This window comes from Musa acuminata, chromosome BXJ2-1 (assembly GCF_036884655.1).
Source record: "Musa acuminata AAA Group cultivar baxijiao chromosome BXJ2-1, Cavendish_Baxijiao_AAA, whole genome shotgun sequence".
In the NCBI taxonomy this organism is placed as follows: Eukaryota; Viridiplantae; Streptophyta; class Magnoliopsida; order Zingiberales; family Musaceae; genus Musa; species Musa acuminata.
This window is the reverse complement of record NC_088338.1, coordinates 35,397,007-35,421,081: the sequence shown is the minus strand read 5'-3', so window position 1 is coordinate 35,421,081 and position 24,075 is coordinate 35,397,007. Positions and strand designations below refer to the sequence as shown.

The following is a 24,075-nucleotide window of genomic DNA, read 5'->3' as shown; positions in this document are numbered from 1 at the left end:
GTCCAGAATTGTATAAGGAAGACTTAACGAGTGGAAAGCATGATTTGCATATATAACTACAGTCGAAGGTTACACAGATATAATTGTTTTAAAACACTTCAAAAGTGGAGTTGCTAGATGGCAGCTTCTACAGCCAATATTCTTTTTTATAAAAGCTGGGATGATCAAGGACAGCATCCAACACAGGTAAAAGGAATAGTATCTCAAGTTATCTTGTTCAGGAAGGATGATAAAAATAGAAAAACACAACTGGAGGTTTTTATGCTGCATTTGCTCTCTGATGATTCTGATGTATGCATGATATGTAGACAGCCAGGTTTTCCATGTAGGGAAGTTTGCTTCACCATTAGAACTACATGTGAAAAAATACTTGAAACCTCAATGAATTATGATGACATAATTGTTCTTAATTGTCATATTAGGAAGTACATTACTTCATCAGAAAACATTCTTTAAGATTGCTGTGAATTCTTTGAGGTCACCATAGGGAAATAGAAGTCAACCAGTTCATGATGCTAGTTGTAATAGAAAAATCAGATATTGGTATGAATTGCTAGCCTCAGTGTATAAGTACTATCGAGAGATATTTCACAAGCTGATAAGCACCACAATAATGCATTAATTTTCTTGGCATGTACATTCTGAACAAAGCTCTAGTTTTCTAGACGTGGCTTCAAGGAGTGATGTTGCCTATCAAGCTCACGTTCAGAAAGAAAGATTTGGTGAGATGATGCATAGAACTTTATGAAAAAATTTATGGCAAGTGCATTGTGGAAAAAGAGGTGTTAGATGTGCTTCCTAAGCATCGTGCTTTCATGCAAATCCTCACCCAAGACCTGAACATGTCTGAAACCATTTCTTTCGTAGTATGTGGAACAAAATATCCATCGTCTCAGCAACCAACACTTCATTTTCACAAAGATAATTGCTGAAGAAATACAAGGTTTACTTTAATTTGAGATTTTCTTTTTTTTCTTTTCAAATACTGCAATCTCTATTTGTATTTGGACCTCATAAATAAAATCACTTGATATCTCTTAAGCAACCATTCATTGCGAAGTGACTAAAACTTGGTTAATGTTGTGCAACAAAGGATCAAAATTTAAAATTTATGAAATTGCATGGATGGTGATCCTAGAGCTGCATATTTCAGACAAGCCAAGAATGGTTTTTATGTTTGAATCACTCCATCGATGTTGTTGCTGCTTTACTGGTAAGTATCGATACAAACTATGTCTTTTATTTGTTTTACGTAATTCGATAGGCCATTTTGACATTGTTCGTTGTTACATAATTATTTTTTCTGCTTCTGTGTCCAAAAAATAAGTAGCATAATTTCATCAAAAGATTGTTGAGCTAATGTTATAAAGAGATTAGGTTGACTGATACTGTTTCTTAAAGATGTGATATGATCAACAGAAGCACAAAGGAGTATGAAAATTTAATACCATTTTGCCTATCTCATCTTGATGAGAAACACTAATTGTATTTATGCTCTGAATAATTGCTTGCTTGTTTCTTGTAAGATTAACTGTGTATTTATTTATTTATTTTATGTATTTTGGATGGGATCCCTTCTAAAATCTGGCTTTGATTGTAATAATATTATTCTACGTAGTAAATGTCAAATGAGTTTTATTTATCATAATGGAGTAATGTGGCGAAGCAATAAAGAGAGAAAAAAAACATCCTGATGATTAAGGTCAAGAATTTAAGTCTTGATCTAAATAATTGGCTATATTATATTTGAATAAAAATAATTAAATTTTAATATAACATATGTGTTTTATTATTTTAATATAAAATTTTCATATGGCATCCCTAATAACTGGAATCATGTGTTATCTGTATTTTTAATAAGTCGTAATGCCTCAACTATTTAAGGTGGATAAATTCTTTTTATATCTAGTCTATTTTATATCATTCACATGACTTGTTTAATTTTTGAATATTTTATATATTTTTTTAGTTTAATCTACTATTACAGTCATGTCTAGTCCCATACGTAATATAAATTAAATATATTTAAAATAAAAATAATTTTTAAAGTATTCATATCAGATAAGATTGATGTAAATTATAACTTTAAGTGTTAAATGTAACTTAAATATATTTAAAATAAAATTTGATTATTTAAGAATTGTTGTCATATAATATAGAATGTTGATATAAATTAAAATCTTAAGAATTAAATAGATGGTGATTGGAGGGTACCTTAAAATTATAATGCTAATAACTATATTTGGACTCGTGTATTTGCAATTTTGTGTCACTGTGAAGGCAAATAAGAATTGAGATCGGCTTCTCCTTTTATCGTCTCTCTTTCGAAGCCAAACCTCATATGCTTACTTTTAATCTCGAGCTCTCTCGGTGGTACTCCACAAAACCCTAGGTTCCATGGGCCAGGGAACCCCCGGAGGCATGGGGAACTAGGGGCACCCCGGCGATCAGAAGCACGATGGCGACAAGAAGGATAAAAAGATTGAGTTGGCAGCATCGCCGTCCCAAGTCAAACGGAAGCAATGCAGGCAGATGGGTTCTGAGGTTGTTGCCTGGCTCCCCACCATCACCTTGCTCTCTAAGTGCCGCCTCCACATCCTCAAGGTCGAGCTCGTCAAAGACTACCTCCTCATGGAGGTGGCGTTCGCCGCCAACCAGGAGCACCTTTGTCCCTACGAGGAGAAGAACGAGGAGGATCGCTCCAAGTTCGATGATCTTCGGGAGTCGCCGATAAGTGTCAGAAACCTGGACGAGCTCATCGATGAGAACCATGTCATCGTTTCGTCGTCGATCAGAATGAAGTACTACGTTACGATCCTATCTTTTGTCGACAAGGATCAACTGGTATTAGACTATGCTATTTTTATGCACAACAAGGTCAGTTTTGCTGGTTTAATGATTATGGTTTTGGTCGCATGATCTCGGATTGGTGAAGATTTTTAGTGTTTAGGGTGCGAATTGGTTGTGGTTTTCTTGATATACCTAATTTGCTAGTATTCTGATAAAAATAACTTAAAATATTATGTGTATTTACATAGATCACTGGTATTTAGGCTCGACAAACTTAGTTAACTGAAGATTTAGGGTTCGAGTGTTTTGTGGTCAATTTTTATGAGTGAGCATTGTGAAGCATTTGTAGGCATCATACATTTGCCCATATAATTTCTATTGCCGGGGGTACCTTAAATCTCCAAAAGTTAAGAAGATAATAAAATAATTGAAGTCTATAAGGTAAATGGAGCCCCATTTTGCTGGGATACATAGTAATATGTTAGATTCATGGGTTGGACTGTAGGAGATCCAAGTTCTGATGCATAATGTCTGCTTAATAATCATCAAGTTTTTTTCTTTTTAGACACTTTATTTCTTTTGAATGTATCTACAAGTTTATGTGTTGAATCACTCAATGGTTGCTCCCTCATATTGATCAACCAGCAATACCGATTGCTATTTTTGCCCATTTCTTGACCTCAGTCAGGTTTTGATAGTCGCAACTGCTATGCTGATGAACACTATCTTCCAACTCTTTCGAGTGTAAGTACATTAGATCATTTTGCATTTTGGCTTTCCTGAGTAATGGCTTATCTGGGAATTTAATAGTATCACTAACTAGACAGGACATTTCGACATCCTGCAGATAGTGGATCCTATTGGAAGTGCCAATTGGTCCGTGATGCGTGTTGATTGGTCTGAAGGAAAGTGGCATCCAAAAGCATATTGAGCACAAGATGTCACTTTTGAGCTCCCGAAGAATATTTCAGTAAGCATTCTCTCTTTCAAAAATTCATACTTTAGGATGTCCATATGCCTCTAAATTCTTGTTGACTGATATGGGTTTTGTTGACAGTCTATTGATGAGAGTTATCATGTCACCATTGATGAAAAGGTAAATCTTTTAGAACTTGTGTTCATATATACTGATTCTTTCCTTTTTCTGGTTCACCTATTCCTGATTTACTTTCGTTAGTGTTGTCACAATCACCGAAAGCACATCAGATTAGGCAAAAGTAACTTAATCTTTGCAAGCTGACTGCCAAGTTCTATAGTTTTTCTTTTCCTCTGAGTTACTTCAGTTTATTCATGTGCTTAGGTTTAATGAAGCATATAAAAGGAAATTGGAACATGTTGCAGATATCCATCTAAAATTCTTGCATTTTTGTCATAGATAGTGATAAGTGGTAGGACTTTGTAAGAAAATGCTTGTTCTACATGACTACGTCAACCAAAACCTTTGAGACATTATGCAATCATACATAGTAGCACGATACATGCATGAGGCACAGTACAAATTTGAAGGGATTGATGACCCTTAATCTGAGCCTTTAGAGAAATAAATAAAAAAATAATCTGATGGATGAAATTTAATTATTCAATTAGAAGCCGATATAACTTGTAAGAAAATAATGTCAAATGTCAAAAGAAGTCAAATATTTTCTCAGTTCACTATTTGGAGGATTGAACTCCAAAGCACCAAAAGCATCTATTTTAATTTAGTGTTCCGAATACTGTTACTGTTGAAGCTATCAAATAATTGTTTAATGCCATCGACTGTAACAAATCTGGTTAGTTCATGCCGAATCATAACTGATACTAGAAGAATTTCATTTTCTTTCCATGTTTGACTTGTATTTATCGTCACAAAATCTTTGCTGCTATCTGTTTTCAGCTACAATTATACAACACAATCTGGAAGAGAAACTAATCGCTCAAACTTGAGTACAACAAATCTGCTATTTAACTGTCCTTCCAGTGTTTTATAATCAAAGAACAACCTCAGCAGTAGTAGCAGCAGAAGATTGTTGAGTCATTTGCCAATTCTTGAACTCAAGCCACCTCATTTTGACACCAAACTCCACCAAGTAGCAGCAGAAGATTGTTGGAGGAAATTGGGATGACTTGAATCTTTGTTTCTCTCTAAGTAGGGATGAGGTGGATACTACTTTATTTGATGGTGCACTCCACCCAGTACTGGTCGTCTCTCTGTTTTGTGTTTTCCTGGTTATTTGATCTCTTGAGCAGCAAAATTTTGTTAGTCCATTTAACTTTATAGAGTGCTCAATTCTTTTGTAGAGAGAGAGATTATAAAACACTTTCTTTGTGAAGTCTTTATGGCAAATCTCTTATTCTTTTTTTGAAAGAAAACTGAAGCACAAAAAGAAGTGAATAATTTGGTTAGCAGATTCATAAACGATGTCATTAAAAACACAAACAATAGAGAACAACTTAAAAGTTCTGAACTTCTAAGATCTGATCTCAAACACAAGCTATATGGTATCTTGTGAACATAGTGAATAACAATTATTATCTAATGGATGTTAATATGTACAACATACATGTAATGTTATGTTGTATAAATCAAATGTAATGTTCTAAATCACATTAAAATCTGACATAATTTCTAAATCATAAATAAAAATGATATAATAATGTTTCGAATAATAAAAGTCTATCTATTGTGAGGAGGAAGAACAACTTCATGACTTGCGGGCTCTTTCACAGGATAATTGATATCAAAATTAGTTGCCTGTGAGGTTTAGAGAGAGAGATAAAGATTATCTTCTTTTCCCTTACTTCAAAAAAAAAAAAAATATATATATATATATATATATATATATATATATATATATTATTGGTATGACTATCATCACGTGAATCATATTTTGGATCCACTTCACTTTAAGATCCATTTCGAGCCGGTGTCGCGTCGCACATACTCGGATCCGCTTCACTTGAAGATCCGATTCCAGTTGAACTAAACGTGGCGTATATATACATATAACCCCAGTCTCCCCCCTCCCACTCCCGCTCTCGTTCTTCCCCTTTAATTAACTTCTGATTTCTATTATGATATAGTTTTTGTATAATACATTCATTTTGTAAATTAATTTTTCTTATACTCCTCAAATTTCTCTGAAGAAATGATTTTGCGTTTTTTTAGTTGCCTCTTAACCTGCAATGGCTTTGTTCACTCCATCTGGTCTTGTAATGTAGAAGGATTTGCTGACTTCAAACGATCGCTCAACGAGATGCCATCAAGCATCTATCTTTTCTCATTCAACTAGCAGCGTTGAGAACTTGCTCTTTCTCAGAGCACATCCTGTCTCCACCAATCTACTATGCAAACCATCATCTTTGACAAGACACCCTGAAGGAGGCCATTTTTAGATTTACCCATGAGTGGCAGCCAGTGCTATTTATTTGATTCTTAGAAGTTTTCAGCTTCATGTGGCAACAAGTTCTAGCTTGATGATGTCAGTGAATCTCAACAGTTTGTTCCAGATATTTTGAATGGAATATTTGAAATGGCAATTGAGATGGAAAAGATTGAGAAGATTCAATGAGAAGCAAAATGCTGGAGGGGTATCTTATGGTAGCTCTGTTTGAGCCATCAACATCAACCAGACTTTCCTTTGAGCCAGCTATAAAAAGGTTATGAGGAGAAGTTTTTGATAACAGAAGAAGCACGTGAATTTTCTTCCGCCACGAGGAGAAACTCCTGAAGGTATGATCTTAAATTCTTAATTATGGATAATTTTGTGGTGTCCAGAATTGTATAAGGAAGACTTAACGAGTGGAAAGCATGATTTGCAGATATAACTACAGTTGAAGGTTACACAGATATAATTGTTTTAAAACACTTCAAAAGTGGAGTTGCTAGATGGCAGCTTCTACAGCCAATATTCTTTTTTATAAAAGCTGGGATGATCAAGGACAGCATCCAACACAGGTAAAAGGAATAGTATCTCAAGTTATCTTGTTCAGGAAGGATGATAAAAATAGAAAAACACAACTGGAGGTTTTTATGCTGCATTTGCTCTCTGATGATTCTGATGTATGCATGATATGTAGACAGCCAGGTTTTCTATGTAGGGAAGTTTGCTTCACCATTAGAACTACATGTGAAAAAATACTTGAAACCTCAATGAATTATGATGACATAATTGTTCTTACTTGCCATATTAGGAAGTACATTACTTCATCAGAAAACATTCCTTAAGGTTGCTATGAATTCTTTGAGGTCACCATAGGGAAATAGAAGTCAACCAGTTCATGATGCTAATTGTAATAGAAAAATCAGATATTGGTATGAATTGCTAGCCTCAATGTATAAGTACTATCGAGAGATATTTCACAAGCTGATAAGCACCACAATAATGCATTAATTTTCTTGGCATGTACATTGTGAACAAAGCTCTGGTTTTCTAGAAGTGGCTTCGAGGAGTGATGTTGCCTTATCAAGCTTGCGTTCAGAAAGAAAGATTTGGTGAGATTATGCATAGACCTTTATAAAGAAATTCATGGCAAGTGCATTGTGGACAAAGAGGTGTTAGATGTGCTTCCTAAGCATCCTCACCCAAGACTTGATGAGGTACGTGAACATGTCTGGAACCATTTCTTTCTTAGTATGTAGAACAAAAGATCCATTGTCTCAGTAACCAACACTTAATTTTCACAAAGATAATTGGTGAAGAAATGCAAGGTTTACTTTTATTTGAGACTTCCTTTTTTTTCTTTTCTAAATACTGCATCCTCTATTTGTGTCAGTGATTTAAAAAGCGCTAGGCGTCAAGTTTCATAAACACTTGAGGCGCTAGGCGCTCGCTTGAGCGAAGCGAGTCACTAAAATATAAAAATATATAATATAATTAATAAATATAATTATTTAAAATTTTAAATATAATTATTTAAATATAATAATTTTAAATAAATAAAAATTAATGATATTAAAATCAAAATAATATATTATTAATCTAATAAATATAAATACTATTATTAATATACTGTTAACAGTATACTGTATACAGTTAACAGTATACTGAAGGAGAAGAAGTAAGAGGTGTGTAAGGGGGTGCTGATTGAGAAAAGAGGAAGCGGGAGCAGGAGCGGGAGCGGGAGCGAGAGCGACGAGCGGCGGCAGCAGCGAGCAGCGGCAACGGGAGTGGGAGCGGGAGCAATGTCTGTTGTTTTATGTTGTTTTTTCCTTCTCTTATTTGAATATTTTCAAAGTGGCTCAAAACATTTCTTGAAAATAAAGGAGAAATGTCTTATTTAGCTTGTCTACCTCTTGTTTTGGACTTCTCCTAGGAGTAAAAACAAGTGTTCGGTGCAATCCTTATTGAAGAGACAGCTGCATAGATTGAAATATAGTTTTCTTGAGAAGCTTTCTTACAGCTGGTGCAGTGTAACCTACACTGAATGGTCTGGAATATTTTTTTTGGTTGAATCAATATGCAACTTGACTTGTTTATAGGTGTGGGTGAAGAAACCGGTCAAGCTACATCTAGCTCTGGATTTTTCCAATCCAGAAGATTTTACAGAATTATTATGTACCTGTATGTTATTCAACTGAAGTGTAAAATAATTATTGGTCTTTGTCCTTTTTATCTTAGCCTGTGCTTTAGATGTTTCTAATCCTTACCTTTTATGCATCTTCACATGACATGATACATAATGATATGCTTCTTACTTGGCGGCTTTTGTTCACATAATTGTTAAATTCTGAAATATTATATCATGATATGTTGTTATTGAGTGGATAAATGGGTGATTAGATTAAAATATCTTTTGCAGATCTTGTCTGTTGTTGGGTTTCTTCAGGATGAACTTGATCATATGGTTTCTGTCATGAAAGTTGAAAAAGCTCCTTTGGAATCTTATGCTGATATTGGTGGCTTAGATGCACAAATTCAATAAATTAAAGAAGCTGTTGAACTTCCTCTTACTCATCCTGAGCTATATGAAGATATTGGAATTAGGCTTCCCAAGATGGTTATACCATATGGGGAGCCAAGGTGAGAGTGTAGCATGTGAATTTCCATAACATGAACTTTACAACTTTGCCCCACACATTTTTTACCCTCCCTCTTATCTATTCTCTGGATCTCTATTTAGTTACATTTGTATTTTGTGTTTATGTGTGCTATTTATTGGCTCTAACTCTAGCGACAACACTTTATTGATTTGTATAGTTTAGTATATCTACCAGCATTTATTATGAGTAAATAGAGAAGAGAAATGAGAAAGGATGTTTTTATTGCCTATGTACTTCTTCTTTACCAATGGATGTCTTTTTTTAAAAAAAATTGACCTTCTATTATTGCAAATTTACAATCTAGATGGTGGTGGCCAATTAAAAAAAAAAAGCTTAACTGAGTTTCACTTTAGAATTGGAATTATCTTTCTCTCGTGGGTTTGCGACCTAAAAGGTTTTTGCTATACAATTTGTGTTGCATGGTGATATGAATGCTGTGGTATCTGCATTGGTTATTGCAAAGTCCTAATTTTCGTACTATTTATGAATGCTTAATTTCAGGCTGTGGTAAACTCAACTTCAGCAACTTTCTTGCATTTTTTGGAAGTGAGTTGATTCAGAAATATTTGGGTGATGGCCCAAAACTTGTTAGAGAACTGTTTAGAGTGGCAAATGAACTTTCTCCTTCGATAGTCTTTATTGATGAGATAGAAGCAGTAAAAGATGGTTGCATTGGTATCTCACCAGTTTATCGGGCAATATTCCAACCTTTTTCACACATTATCAGTAAAAGATAATACAAAAACAACACCATTTGGTACTGAACCATATGATCCATGCAGGTCCTTACTCAGGCTAATTAAGGTTTGTTATAGGCTCTAAACCTCCACCAATGTGTCTTAACAGTGGTTGACCACTGAAACAGTTTGTCATGCTTCTAGAATAGAGATCCTCTTCTTCCTCCAAAAATAGAAAATGGAAAGGAAAGATGCTACTTATCTATTTTGTTCCCATTTCTTATGACAGCTTATCTCTCGTATAGAGAAGTGATGTGGTGATGCCTTGGCTCTTGGAAATGTCTTGATCTTGTCTTAATTTCTGATTCTCTGTTCTTTATTTTTCTTTTCCCAATTCTCTTCTATAGCCTTGAGAAGTGAGACAATTTGGGAGAGAATCATTCAAGGCCCTAAATAATGAAATAAAAAAAAATCAACTTAAAAAGTAAAATATAAACTGAATAAGATCAGTTCAACGTAAAAGAATAAGGTTTGGCTTATAAGTAAAATTCTTGCTCTTGGGCACATGTTGGATCATATAGTTGATAAGAAACAATACGAATAATTCAAAACTAATATTGTTGATATGGATTCTGATGGTTTTCAAACGTTTGTTTTAATCAAAGGTTTTTCAAACAAGATCGTCAAATACTTGAATATTACCCTTGGCTTGGTGCATATTAAGTTTGACAAATTTGATATGGTAGGGACATACCCAACAAATGGAACATTAACTAGTCTTCTTTGAAGAGACACTCTCACTTGATTAGTTTGAGTTGGACTACACGTCTTTAGTGGTTGGATCGGCTAGTTGAATTTGACTTGCATTGGATTGAGAGTTTAAACTAATACCCATTTGCTTTATCTTGTATTCCCAAAGTGCCCTCAGTTACATATCTCAGTAATTTGTAGCTACATCATCTTATGCTCAGGTAACTCATGTAGACTTCAAGAAGGCCAAGGAGAAGGTGACGTTTAAGAAGAAGGAAGGGGTGCCTAAGGGACTCTACATGTGAGCTATTAATTTTCTTGCCTCATAACATGAAGGTTTGTCTCATTTGTCGCTTTTGATTATCGTGATTCTCAATATATTATTTTTAGATGTTTGTTTGTGGATCTTGATGATCACAAATTGGATAACAAAAATGATTCAACATAAATAATCTTTTGAGAAATATTGTGCTTCTTCATGCCCAAGTTGTAATCACATACCTTTTATATAAATGTGTTGTGTTTATATGTCTTAAGAAATCAAAGAACTAATTACAGAATACCCCTTGTATTTAACTACCTTTAGCATCTTGGTCCTTATGTTTTAAAAAATTTCATTGGCATCCCTATAATTACGAAGATAAAACATTTAGGTCTATTTACCATAACGTTGTTCATTTTATCAACAAAAATTCTAAAACAAAAAAGGTAATTTTAGCGTTCTAGTTGACGATGGTGGATGACGTCGGTGGTGGCGGATGGTGGCATTGTTGGGGGTTGCGAGTGACTATTATGGATGAGGAGAGTAGCGGTGAGAGGTAAGAGTGCCTCTGCTTCGGCGTCGGCGTCGGCGTCGTTGCCATTGTCGAGTGGTGAAAGGGCTGCTTGGCATCTGCATTGGTGGCTCTTTCGTCGCTTGGCAATTGCATCAACATTGACGTAGATGCAAAGCGGTGTCGCTTTGCATCTGCGTAGGCGATGACGCAAACGCAAAGCGACCGACGTAGTTGCCAAGTGACATCGCTCTGCATCTGCGTTGACGTTGATGCAGTTGCCGAGTGACGTTGCTTTACATTTACTTCGACATTGACGTAGTTGCCTAGCGACATCGCTCTGCATCTGCAAGGGCCGTCGATGCAGATGCTGAGCGACGCCACTTTGCATCTACGTCGGTGCGACGTAGTTGCCGAGCAAAAGGGCCATCGATTCATATGCCGAGTAGCGTCTCTTTACATCTGCATCGGTGACCCTTTCCCCGCTCGGCAACTGCATCAACGTCGATGTAGATGCATAGCAACCCTTATCTTTCATCGTCGCTCTCCTCATCAATAACAGTTACCCATGGCGTTGCCGTTTACCACCACTGACATTGTTTGCCATCATCAACTGGAACATTAAGAGTACCTTTTTGCTCTTTATTTTCATGTTTTTATCGGTAAAATTAATGGTGTATGAGTAAATTGACTTAGATATTTTACTTTCGTAACTATTGAGATGCCAATGTAAATTTCTGAAGTGTAGGGACCGAGATGCTAAAGGTAGCTAACTATGGAGGGTAATATATAATTAGTTTGAAATCAAAAGTATATGCTAAATTGTTTCATGTTGGAACATATTTTTTTCAGGAAATACGAAAGATAAACTAGAATGGCAATTTAGTTGGTGGGACTTTAACTTGTCACAAATGAAAATTGAAATGGGACAAAATATACATTGATTCACTGTGTTGGCACATGACATTTCCAGAAAGGGTCAGGATTCATGCTGACTAAGTTGAACTATTGATCTTTTGGGTTTTGGCTAAAGCATAAAGAAGGATCACTGATTCACTCACAGTTTTTCTCGGAATGTTTAATTGCTGCATGAACAAGTGGTCTCAGGTATTTGTTATTGTCACTGTGGACCACTAACCTTCAAGATATTATTGTCTAAACCATTTCATGTCTGATATTAAGCAAGTTTTAGACATCAAAAAGATAAATCAGTTTATTCTTATTGAAACTTGCAGCTCGTGCTAATTCCATTGAGTTTTAGACCACTAGTCTTTGTTTTTGCCGGCCTTATTCCATTTGGTTATTTGACAAATCTTTACACAAGTGTTTTGGTCTCTCTTTATTGATCTATGTTGTTGAGTAGTTTTCGTCTCCCTTAATTCACCATATTCATTCTGCCTTCAAGTATAATTGCTCACACTTCAAGCAAAGACTATTTCCAGGTGATCGACTATGCAGTGTTCCGAAGACTGTTACTGTTGAAGCTATTAAATAATTGTTTAATGCCATCGCAACACAATCTGGAAGAGAAACTAATCGCTCAAACTTGAGTACACCAAATCTGCTATTTAACTGTCCTTCCAGTGTTTTATAATCAAAGACCAACCTCAACAGTAGTATTGAGTTCTTTTTTGTTTATATCAATCATGTATTTATTTATTTATTTTGCAGAAAGTGGTGACTGTGAAACCTTGTTTGTGGAATGGAATGAAGAGACCTTGCTACTTGTTTGCTAGGAAATTTTATCCTGAAGCTCTTCACAACCTGATGCAGTTGTTCTCTAATTACACCCTCATATGAGACACATCAGCATGAACACCATTGTTTGGTCTGGTTGTGCCTCCTGACATCACATTGTTGAGTCATTTGCTCCATGAAATCCCTGCCAATTCTTGAACTCAAGCCACCTCATATTTTGACACCAAACTCCACCATGTAGCAGCAGAAGATTGTTGGAGGCAATTGGGATGATTTGAATCTATGTTTCTCTGAGTAGGGATGAGGTGGATACTACTTTATTTGATGGTGCACTCCACCCAGTACTGGTCTTCTCCCTGTATTGTGTTTTCCTGGTTATTTGATCTCTTGAGCAGCAAAATTTTGTTAGTCCATTTTACTTTATAGAGTGCTCAATTCTTTTGTAGAGAGAGAGAGAGAGAGAGAGAGAGAGAGAGAGAGAGTGAGAGACATTATAAAACACTTTCTTTGTGAAGTCTTTATGGAAAATCTCTTATTCTTTATTTTGAAAGAAAACTGAAGCACAAAAAGAAATGAAAATTTTGGTTAGCAGTTTCATAAAAAATGTCATTAAAAAAGTTCTGAACTTCTAAGATCTGATCTCAAACACATGCTATATGGTATATTGTGAACATATTGAATAACAATTATTATCTAATGGATGTTAATATGTACAACATACATGTAATGTTATGATGTATAAATCAAATGTAATGTTCTAAATCTCATTAAAATCTGACATAATTTCTAAATTATACATAAAAATGATATAATAATATTTCAAATAATAAAAGCCTATCTATTGTGAGGAGGAAGAACAACTTCATGGCTTGCTCAGCTCTTTCACAGGATAATTAATATCAAAATTAGTTGCCCGTGATGTTTAGAGAGAGAGAGATTATCTTCTTCTCCTTTGCTTTAAAAAATATATACATATATATATATATATATATATATATATATTATTGGTGAGAATTCTGAAAACATTTTATGCTAATTATTAAATCATTATAGAGATCATTTTTTCGCTAAATACTGAAGACAGCATTTTATTGTGTTTGTAATGAATAAGCACACCGCAACCTTTTTTCTCTCCCGTACGACTACTCAGCACGTGAATCGCACATGTTTCGGATCCGTTTCGAGTGGATGTCGCATCGCACATGCTTCGGACCCGCTTCACTAGAAGATCCGATTCCAGTTGAACTTAACGCGGCCTATATATACATATATCCTCAGTCTCCACCCCCATCCCACTCCCGCTCTCGCTCTCTCTTCTCTTCCTCCTTCGATCTCTCTCCCTCTCTTCGTGTTTGGCTTCGCCGTCCTTGGTCAATCCTCCGTCGTGCCCTCCTCTCTCTCTGTCTCTCTTCGGGCGAAGATGAAGCGGCCGGTGAGGTTCATCGCCGACCCTAGGGCACGGCGCACCGCGTTCAAGAAGAGGAGGGCCTGCTTCCTCAAGAAGGCCTATGAGCTCTCCACCCTCACCGCCACCGACGTCGCCGCCATCTCCTTCGCTCCACATGATGCACCTCCCGGCGCCGTCCCCGACCTCCTCACCTGGCCTCAGGACCGGAAAGAGGTGGTCCGCATTATCCGCCGCCTCCCTAAGTACGGCGACGGCGCCGGTCCCGGCATCAATAAAACGCCGAAAATCAAGCCCCCGGAGGAGGTTGCCGTCGACCAGGCGTGGGACGACCAGGGGGCGCTTTGGACCATCGTGAGGTCCCTGCTGGAACCAGAGATCCTGGCCCTGAGAAATAGCGGAACTAAGTTACCGGAGGAACCGGAGTGCTCGAGCTCCCATCACATCCTAGGGCTTCAAGATCCTCTTCCTCCTCCTCCTCCTCTCGCGGCGGCGATCGTCGACGATGCCTCCGACCCCACTGCCATGAGGATTCACGAGCTCCTGAGTATGCCCGATACCTTCTACGGGAACGATGAGGCCTCCTTCGCTGAGTTGCTGCACCTGATGCAACAAGAGTAGACCAGCAACATCTGCGATAACTTCTTCAGCTACAAGGAAAATGGGTATTTTTTTTCTTTTTATTGCGAAGTTGGATACACAGTCAAAATCTGTCCTCTGATTCCACGAGCAATAAAATCAGCTTCTTTTTAAACAAAAATCGTGCAAAATTTTACTGGTAACATCTATTCAGCAACCAGAGTGCCAAATAGATGACTTGCATACACCATTGTTTCATACTTGTTTACCTCTCAGTACTTCTTTACATTTAGATTAGCTCAAGAAATAATAAGATTTTCTTATGCATTTTGTCTTTCCGACAAGAGTTACTTGACAGCAGTATCCAATTTTAGGCTTTTAGCCAATGATCTAACACTAGCGAGTTAAGAACTGCTTTCATATTTTATCCTTTCTCAATCAGTGCCATCTTGTGTTTCAATGGGTCATAGAGGAACTCTCAATTGTTCATCTCCTTATAAGTACATTTATAAGAGATGAATTATCCTACTTTGCTTTGATCATATGTTTTAATTGTTTATTTTTGGGGTTTTAAGTATGCTGTCTGCAGTCCTATCACAATCACTTTTGCCTCGAGTGCAGGTATGTCTTTGGCAGGCATATTCATCTACCAAGTTAGCTGTTTTTAAATGTTTATGCTTGCCTTTACTCTGAACTATAACCTACATTGTCTTACATTATCTTGGCATTTACTGTAGTTTAACAAGTATCATTTTCAGTTTAGGCTTTTATTCATGATTATTCAATTTTGGCACCTAATTCATGATTGTTACATTATACTAATACATCCACCGTGTCCCCATTTTTTCTATTGGACATCATGTCTCGTAGTCAGCCTTAACAACATTAACTCAATGAACATTGCCAAATTATTTCTCGATATAATATTGCCCATGCTAATGGATAAGGGAACCAAACATATGCTTTATTTCTCTGGCTGAACTTACCAATTAATTAAGTATTATCATTCGAGTGCTGAACATTGACTTATAGTTTAATGAAAAGGATTAATGGTGGTGAAGTCCTATAATATTGATGTGAAAAATGAGACCATGGGAAAATGGAAAGCTTATTTGAATTATCTGTAGCAATATGAATCAGTGAAATCTAAAAATGCTCTTTGTTAAGGATCATTTTTCCAGTGGTTTGGACTGACCATTGACTGATGCATCTCATCATCAAGACTCTCAGTTTCTAATTTTGGTGGTATTCAACAGTTGCAAAATTCATTTAAATATAGATCGACATAATATTTAGGAACTTTAAGACCAGAAGGGTGGATGAAGAACTCATTCATCCATAATATCCTTATAAGTGCACTAATAAGATGCATAAAGCAGACTCGCACTATAATTTCTTCATTCATATTGCTTATGGCAGATAAATTGATGAGTTTCTTTAAGCTAAGGCAAAACTGAGGCTATGCATTCTATGAAACCAAGTTATAATTAAGTGTACTATCTCATTTCCGTTCTATACTATAAGAATTCCAGAGGAGTGTAACTGGGTTTATGTGATAAACTTGAAAAATGTCCCAGGGATATAAATAAACAAACTGTTCTACTATCGTTGGTGTTTGCCAATGATAGGTTTTCAATCTCTCCCTTATCAGAACAAGTATAATTTTGCTGAGTGTTGGTTGCTAATGAAGAGTGATGTCTGGAGCAGAGAAAATTGGCTCAACATGGTCTCCAAAGATCTTTACACGGTAGAGGTAACTGATCTTTACATGGTCTCCAAGTATATTGTTGTTCATGTTACCACCAATTCTTTTTCTTTCTCCTCTAACTATCAAAATGAATGGCAAATTAACACTGTTTAGGATGTTGGTTTCATGTTAATTAGTTCTCACATTAGTTCTGTGCTTGTAGTTAATCTGTGTTTGTTCTGTTCTTCCCCTTTAATTAACTTCTGATTTCTATTATGATATAGTTTTTGTATAATACATTCTTTTTGTAACTTAATTTTTCTTATACTCCTCAAATTTGTCTGAAGAAATGATTTTGCGTTGTTTTAGTTGCCTCTTAATCTGCAATGGCTTTATTCACTCCATCAGGTCTTGTAATGCAGAAGGATTTGCTGACTTCAAGCGATCGCTCAACGAGATGCCATCAAGCATCTATCTTTTCTCATTGAACTATCAGTGTTGAGAACTTGATCTTTCTCAGAGCACATCCTGTCTCCACCAATCTACTATGCAAACCATCATCTTTGACAAGACACGCTGAAGGAGGCCATTTTTAGATTTACCCATGAGTGGCAGCCAGTGCTATTTATTTGATTCTTAGAAGTTTTCAGCTTCATGTGGCAACAAGTTCTAGCTTGATGATGTCAGTGAATCTCAACAGTTTGTTCCAGATATTTTGAATGGAATATTTGAAATAGCAATTGAGATGGAAAAGATTGAGAAGAATTCATTGAGAAGCAAAATGCTGGAGGGGTATCTTATGGTAGCTCTGTTTGTGCCATCAACATCAACCAGACTTTCCTTTGAGCCAGCTATAAAAAGGTTAGGAGGAGAAGTTTTTTATTACAAAAGAAGCACGTGAATTTTCTTCAGCCATGAAGAGAAACTCCTGAAGGTATGATCTTAATTATGGATAATTTTGTGGTGTCCAGAATTGTATAAGGAAGACTTAACGAGTGGAAAGCATGATTTGCAGATATAACTACAGTTGAAGGTTACACAGATATAATTGTTTTAAAACATTTCAAAAGTGGAGTTGCTAGATGGCAGCTTCAACAGCCAATATTCTGTTTTATAAAAGCTGGGATGATCAAGGACAGCATCCAACACAGGTAAAAGGAATAGTATCTCAATGTTATCTTGTTCAGGAAGGATGATAAAAACAGAAGAAGACAACTGGAGGTTTTTATGCTGCATTTTCTCTCAGATGATTCTGATGTATGCATGATTTGTTGACAGCCAGGTTTTCTATGTACGGAAGTTTGCTTCACCATTAGAACTACAGGGGAAAAAATACTTTAAACCTCAATGAATTATGATGACATAATTGTTCTTACTTGTCAGATTAGGAAGTACATTACTTCATCAGAAAATGTTCCTTAAGGTTGCTGTGAATTCTTTGAGGTCATCACAAGGAAATAGAAGTCAACCGGTTCATGATGCTAGTTGTAATAGAAAAATCAGATATTGGTATGAATTGCTAGCCTCAGTGTATAGGTACTATCGAGAGATATTTCACAAGCTGATAAGCACCACAATAATGCATTAATTTTCTTGGCATGTACATTGTGAACAAAGCTCTGGTTTTCTAGAAGTGGCTTCGAGGAGTGATGTTGCCTTATCAAGCTTGCGTTCAGAAAGAAAGATTTAGTGAGATTATGCATAGACCTTTATAAAGAAATTCATGGCAAGTGCATTGTGGACAAAGAGGTGTTAGATGTGCTTCCTAAGCATCCTTACCCAAGACTTGATGAGGTACGTGAACATGTCTGAAACCATTTCTTTCTTAGTATGTAGAACAAAAGATCCATTGTCTCAGCAACCAACACTTAATTTTCACAAAGATAATTGTCGAAGAAATGCAATGTTTACTTTTATTTGAGACTTCCTTTTTTTTCTTTTCTAAATACTGCACCCTCTATTTGTGTTTTGACCCCCATAAACAAAATCACCTGATATCTCTTAAACAACCATTCATGGCGAAGTGACTAAAACTTGATTAATGTTATGCAACAAAGGACCAAAATTTATGAAATTGCATGGATGGTGATCCTAGAGCTGTATATTTCAAACAAGCCAAGAATGGTCTTTATGTTTGAATCACTCCATTGATGATGCTGCTGCTTTGCTGGTAAGTATCGATACAAACTATTTCTTTTATTTGTTTTACGTAATTCGATAGGCCATTTTGACATTGTCCATTGTTACAGAATTCTTTTTTCTGCTTTTGTGTCCATTGTTAATGGCTGAAAAACAAGTATCTTAATTTCGTCAAAAGATTGCTAAGCTAATGTTATAAAGAGATTAGATTGACTGATTCTGTTTCTTAAAGATGTGATGTGATTAACAGAAGCAGAAAGGAGTATGAAAATTTAATGCTATTTTGCCCATCTCATCATGATGAGAAACACTAATTGTATTTATGCTCTGAATACTTGCTTGCTTGTTTCTTGTAAGATTAACTGTGTATTTATTTATTTATTTTATATATTTTGGATGGAATCCCTTCTAAAATCTAGCTTTGATTGCAATCATATTATTCCACATAGTAAGTGTCAAATGAGTTTTATTTACCGTAATGGAGTAATGTGGTGAACCATTAAATAGAGAAAAAAAAACATCCTGATTATTAAAGTTAAGAATTTAAGTCTTGCTCTAAATAATTGGCTATATTATATTTGAATGAAAATAATTAAATTTTAATATAACATATGTGTTTTATTATTTTAATACAAATTTTTCATAAGGCATCCCTAATAATTGGAATCATGTGTTATCTCTTCCACGGTATTTCTAATAAGTCGTAATGCCTCAACTATTAGAATTGATGAATTCTTTTTATGTCTGGTCTATTTTTATATCATTCACATTGACTTGTTTGTTTTTTGAATATTTTATATAATTTTTTTAGTTTATTCTTCTATTGCAATCATGCCTAATCCCATATATAATATTACTTAAATATATTTAAAATAAAAATAATTTTTAAAGTATTCCAATCATATAAGATTGATGTAAATTATAATTTTAAGAGTTAAATGTAACTTAAATATATTTAAAATAAAATTTAATTTTTTAAGCATTCTTGTCATATAATATAGAATGTTGATGTAAGTTAGAATCTTAAGAATTAAATAGATGGTGATTGGAGGGTACCTTAAAATTAGAAGGATAATAACTATATTTAGAGGGGTGTATTTGTAATTTTGTGTCACTTTGAAGGCAAATGAAAACTGAGATCGGCTTCTCTTTTTCCGCCTCTTTTCCAAAGCCAAATCCCCAAGCCTTACTCTCGATCTCGAGCTCTCATGGTGGTACTCCTCGAAACCCTAGGATCCATGGGCCAGGGAACCCCCGGAGGCATGGGAAACTAGTGGCGCCTCGGCGATAGGAAGCACGATAGCGACAAAAAGGACAAAAAGTTCGAGTACTACGTTAGGATCCCGTCTTTTGTCGACAAGGATCAACTGGAACTGGACTTTGCCATTCTTATGCCCAATAAGGTCAGTTTTGCTGGTTTAATGATTATGGTTTGGTCGCATGATCTCGGATTGGTGAAGATTTTTAGTGTTTAGGGTGCGAATTTGTTGTGGTTTTCTTGATATACCTAATTTGCTAGTTTTCTATGAAAAATAACTTGCAATATTATGTGCATTTGCATAGATCACTGGTATTTAGGCTCGACGAACTTGGTTAGCTGAAGATCTGGGGTTCGAGTGATTTGTGGTCAATTTTTATGGGAGAGAATTTCTTGCATTATGAAGCCTTTGTGGGCATCATACGTTTGCCAACATAATTTCTATGGCCGGGGGTATCTTAAATGTCCAAAAGTTAAGAATATAACAAAAGAATTGAAGTCTAGAAGGTAAATTGAGCCTCATTTTGCTAGGATACATGGTAATATATTAGATTCATGGGCTGGACTGTAGGAGATCCAAGTTTTGTTGCATATGCCTGCTTAAGAATCATCATGTTCTTTTCTTCTTAGGAACTTTGTTTCTTTTGAATGTATCTAAATGTTTGTGTGTTGAGTCACTCAATCTAGGAAACCTATGTTGGGTAGCTAGAGCATTGATTTTGTTTTTACAAATTATATTATCTACTCTGTTTGATTTGAATTCTAATCCTTTAAGATTGTTTCATTTATTTTCAGTGGTCATTTAATTCTGTGAGTTAGTCAAAGTCTTTGATAAAGTGACAGTTTGGGTTCTTTTTTTATCTATATGTTTGAATAATTGGATATTATTCAAATGGTGGCCTCTTTAGCTTCTTAATAGATGGGTTGTGTACTTGCTTTCAACAATCGTAGAAATTCTAAATGTGAGAAGAAATTTGGGTCGCCCACTCCTGTATGTCTTGCCTCCATCTCCACCTCCACCTCCACCTCTTCCTTTTGTTTTCTGTTGTTTTTTCCTTCTTCTCTTATTTGAATATTTTCAAAGTGACTCAAAACATTTCTTGAAAATAAAGGAGAAATGTCTTATTTAGCTTGTCTACCTCTTGTTTTGGACTTCTCCTAGGAGTAAAATCAAGTGTCCGGTCCAATCCTTATTGAAGAGACAGCTGCAGAGATTGAAATATAGTTTTCTTGAAAAGCTTTCTTACAGTTGGTTGACACTTATTTTGTCTCCTCTGCAGTGTAACCTACACTGAATGGGCTGGAATATTTTTATTGGTTGGATCAATATACAACTTGACTTGTTTATAGGTGTGGGTGAAGAAACCGGTCAAGCTACATCTAACTCTGGATTTTTCCAATCCAGAAGATTTTGCAGAATTATTATGTACCTGTATCTTATTCAACTGAAGTGTAAAATAATTATTGGTCTTTGTCCTTTTTATTTTAGCCTGTGCTTTAGATGTTTCTAATCCTTACCTTTTATGCATCTTCACATGACATGATACATAATGATATGCTTCTTACTTGGTGGCTTTTGTTCACATAATTGTTAAATTCTGAAATATTATATCAGGATATGTTGTTATTGAGTGGATAAATGGGTGATTAGATTAAAATGTCTTTTGCAGATCTTGTCTGTTGTTGGGCTTCTTCAGGATGAACTTGATCCTATGGTTTCTGTCATGAAAGTTGAAAAAGCTCCTTTGGAATCTTATGCTGATATTGGTGGCTTAGATGCACAAATTCAATAAATTAAAGAAGCTGTTGAAATTCCTCTTACTCATTCTGAGCTGTATGAAGATATTGGAATTAGGCTTCCCAAGGGAGTTATACCATATGGGGAGCCTGGAACTGGGAAAACTTTACTTGCCAATGTGAGAGTGTAGCATGTGAATTTCCATAACATGGACTTTACAACTTTGCCCCACACATTCTTTACCCTCCCTCTTCTCTATTCTCTTGATCTCTATTTAGTTACATTTGTATAGAATATAGATTAGTATATCTATCAGCATTTATTATGAGTAAATAGAGAAGAGAAATGAGAAAGGATGTTTTTATTGCCTGTGCACTTCTTCTTTACCAATGGATGTCTTTTTTTTTTAAAAATTGACCTTCTATTATTACAAATTTACAATCTAGATGGTGGTGGCCAATTAAAAAAAAAAAAGCTTAACTGAGTTTCACTTTAGAATTGGAATTATCTTTCTCTTGTGGGTTTGCGACCTAAAAGGTTTTTGCCATCCAATTTGTGTTGCATGGTGATCTGAATGCTGTGGTATCTGCATTGGTTATTGCAAAGTCCTAATTTTTGTACTATTTATGAATGCTTAATTTCAGGCTGTGGCTAACTCAACTTAAGCAACTTTCTTGCATGTTTTTGGAAGTGAGTTGATTCAGAAATATTTGGGTGATGGCCCAAAACTTGTTAGAGAACTGTTTAGAGTGGCAGATGAACCTTCTCCTTCGATAGTCTTTATTGATGAGATAGAAGCAGTTGGCACCAAAAGGTCTGTCGATGAGAAATAAAAGTCTCACTTTTTTCTTTCTCTTGTATGTAAATCATAGTTAAAATTATCAGACTATTCTATCTGACCAATTTCATATATGATGCTCATTCTGGTGGTGAGCATGAAATACAGAGAACCATGTTGGAATTGCTGAACCAGTTAGATGGTTTGGACTCAAGGGGGGATGTTAAGGTCTTGCAACCAACAGAATTGAAAGCCTTGATCCAGCCTTGCTTCGGCCTGGTCGTATTGATGGGAAGATTGAATTCCCGTTGCCAGACATTAAACATCGTATTTTTCAGGTTTGTTATGTTTCATGAACAAATATAGGATACTTATAGAACACCGGTGCATGTTTTTGTACACTTTGCGGGTTCTTGCTAAATTCTTATTTTCATGTTAATTTCTTTAGATACATACCTCTAGAATGACGCTGGCCAATAATGTCAACCTGGAAGAATTTGTCATGACAAAGGACGAGTTCTCTGGAGCTGATATCAAGACAATCTGTACTGAATCTGGCTTGCTTGCTTTAAGAGAGCGTAGGATGAAGGTGTGTCACATATTTACATGTAAAATTGTATTCTTTTATATAGAAGGTCATTGTTAGATAAAGCTTTTGTTATTACACTAATATTATCAGCAATTGTTATTGTGGTCTTATATACCTTTTGTTTGGGATGTATACATGCTTTTTTAAATGGATATTGACTTTTGAATGCCAGTTGTCCATACCCTAGGGATTTTATGAATTTTTCCTATGTTCCTATTAAATGTTCAGAAATTGATCACTTAAAAAGTTAACCACTAAAAGACAGGAGAACTTTTCATATTACCTCTCATATTCTATAAAGGTAACTCATTTCTTTATAATTTAAATGTGATGGTTCATGTAAGCTGTATTTAGTCTACGTTCTCCATTAGATTGCTTTTCATATTCATATTATAAAGCTGTATTGTCTAGATGACTTCTTCTGACCCCAGTTATAGTTCCTGGTAGGTATTTTATAAAGCCACTAATTTACCCGAATGGGGGTTCCTTGATGATTCAAGTTCTTATTACTTCTCTTTCTTGGGGCAAGAGGATCATGACCATTTTAGGAAGCTAAATTTTGTATCAATCTTTATTAGTGTATCATTGCTTTGGATAAAACTTGTTATAAGAAGTAGAATAAAGAACCGGAAACGATCATTCTTTGGGCTGGATGTAATAAAGTTATTTACATGTTGAGGGAGATTTACTTACAAAAGCATATTGGAAATTTGTTCAGGTGACATTTTTGGTGATCTCTGAACACTCAAGTCTATGCTTCATGTTTTCAAGTCTAAAGGTCTACAACCAGGTTTAGAAAGCTCGGTCGACTTCTGGTCTTGACACCTTGTTGCATTGGTATCTCACCAGTTTATCGGGCAATATTCCAACCTTTTTCACACATTATCAGTAAAAGATAATACAAAAACAACACCATTTGGTATTAAACCATATGATCCATATAGGTCCTTACTCAGGCTAATTAAGGTTTGGATCGGCTAGTTGAATTTGACCTGCATTGGATTGAGAGTTTAAACTAATACCCATTTGCTTTATCTTGCATTCCCAAAGTGCCCTCAGTTACATATCAAAGTAATTTGTAGCTACATCATCTTACGCTCAGCTAACTCATGCAGACTTCAAGAAGGCCAAGGAGAAGGTGACGTTTAAGAAGAAGGAAGGGGTGCCTAAGGGACTACATGTGAGCTATTAA

General features: G+C 35.6%; 1 pseudogene; it reads left to right on the top strand.

The window, feature by feature from the left end:
- Window positions 1-2,397: 2,397 nt before the first annotated feature.
- On the top strand, window positions 2,398-24,075 carry LOC135598247 (26S proteasome regulatory subunit 4 homolog; annotated as a pseudogene).